This window comes from Pteropus vampyrus, unplaced genomic scaffold, assembly GCF_000151845.1.
Source record: "Pteropus vampyrus isolate Shadow unplaced genomic scaffold, Pvam_2.0 Scaffold216, whole genome shotgun sequence".
Lineage (NCBI taxonomy): Eukaryota > Metazoa > Chordata > Mammalia > Chiroptera > Pteropodidae > Pteropus > Pteropus vampyrus.
In genome coordinates this window covers 1,717,735-1,719,799 of record NW_011888997.1, presented here as the reverse complement: position 1 = coordinate 1,719,799, position 2,065 = coordinate 1,717,735, and positions in this window count along the sequence as shown.

Sequence of the window (2,065 nt, the reverse complement as noted above, 5' to 3'; positions counted from 1 at the left end):
CTCTACTAATATTTTTTCTAAACTTTACATTCTCAGAAGTACTTTAAAATCAATTTGTCAACTTTCCAATTAAGAAAATTGAATTAAATTTATAAATTCTTCTAAAGTTTATTTATATTTTTATAATTTTATATCTTCTCATGTTGAAATGTTATGTCTCTACATATTTTGACAATTTAATATATTCTCCTGAGTTTTACATACATAATCATATCATTGGCTAGAGTTTCTAAAATAATATGATAGAATTAATAGTTATGCTATTATTGATTTGAAGTGAAAAGCTCCTAGGGTTTCTTCATTGAATAAAATTTGGTCGTTAGTGTGTGGAAATTATTTTTTACCTTTTTAATTTTGTTCTTTTTATTTGTAGTTCACCATTTAAAAATTATGAATGGATAAAAAATCAGATCTCCAAAATTTATTTTCCTGCTATGATTTATTCATGAAATATTTATTAGAAGATTCAGTAAGGGCAGATAGAAAAATAAATATAAAATATAAATGAAAATTTAATATTAATAAATTGAGTTGGTTACGGAATCCCAGAAGTGTTCATTACTCATTAATTCACCTTTAAAAAGTACACTCACATATACTTTTGTACATAAGTGCACATATCTATTATGACTTCTTTAGAAATTGCAACAAAATGGAATTTTTGGCCTATATTCTACTGTTTTCTGATACTAGCTACTACTATTGCCTATTCTGCTTTATTTTGTGTGTGAGTGTGTGTGTGTACATGTTTGAGTAAAATATTTAGCAATACCTTTCTCGTAACTTTGCTTTGATACTTTCTATGTTTCTGATGCAAAAACTACACAATTGAAAATTACATATTTGGATAATTTTTAATCCAAGTAGCTACTAATATTTACTGTCAGAGATGCCATTGATCCCACTTGCCTCATTCTGTTTTATTAATTTCCTATTTTACTATTGATTATAATGTAAATGTCATTGAATTTTGATTCTTCTACATATATGCAAATAAATATACATGAACTTATTTTTTTCTTAATCATAGGTTAAAAGGATATAGCATATTTGATTCCCCTTTCCTCTCGTAAGATAGAATATTTAGCATGCCTTTGTTTTATTTGAACTAGTCTATGATTTTTCACCTACCTTATTAATAGTGAATAATTTTTGAAATTATTATATTTAAAATTATATTTGCAATAATTACTTAGACTAAGTCAATGTTAATGATTTTTAAATAGTTAATCTTAGTTCCTGTTCTTGATTTCTTATTTCTTATTTTGATTAAAATATTGTCAACATTTTCCATTAGAAGAGTATACAAAGATTTCTGAGCACTTAAACATACATGCAAATATGTTTTAGCTGCTATCACAAATATATGGGAAACAGAATGCTTGGTACAAAACTTTACCCTCAAAACTATGTAGTTATTATTTCTTTGTCTTAAAACAGTTAGCGTTTAATGTTGAAGTCTATGTCCAGCTAACTTCTTTTCTTTTTCTTCCTCCTCCACATTCTCCTTTCTTCTTTATGATGAGTAAATACTTTAGTTTTGAAATTTAAAATGTTTACAGATATTTTCCTTATTTTTCCTGGTTGTGTGTGTATGTGTCATGTATATATGCAGGTTTGATATGCCCATCCAGCTTTATTCAACCCAGATTTTCTTTTATGCTACCTTCAGTGTTGCCTGTATTTATTCTAAGTTATGTTTAGGATTTCAATAGTATGATGTTAGATGTCCTTTCTCCAGCTATTGCAGTTACAAAAGTGCCTCTTATTCATTTCTACCACTTGTTCTTTCTCCTCTGTATTCATAGTGTTTCTCAATGTTTATCTCAAAATTTAGTTTTCTGCTGTCAATTCTGTTTTTAATGAATATTTTAATGTTACTAAATTTTTAGTTTCTTTCATCTCAATATCTTATTAAGCTCATTGTTATTACTACCTCCCTCTCATCTAATTTCTTCTATATTTTTATTCTTCATTTTATTATTATATTTTCTATCTTATTTTTCTATTTTATTTAATAGTTTCTCGGTTTTGTAGAAAACATATAGCTAATTTTTTTATAACA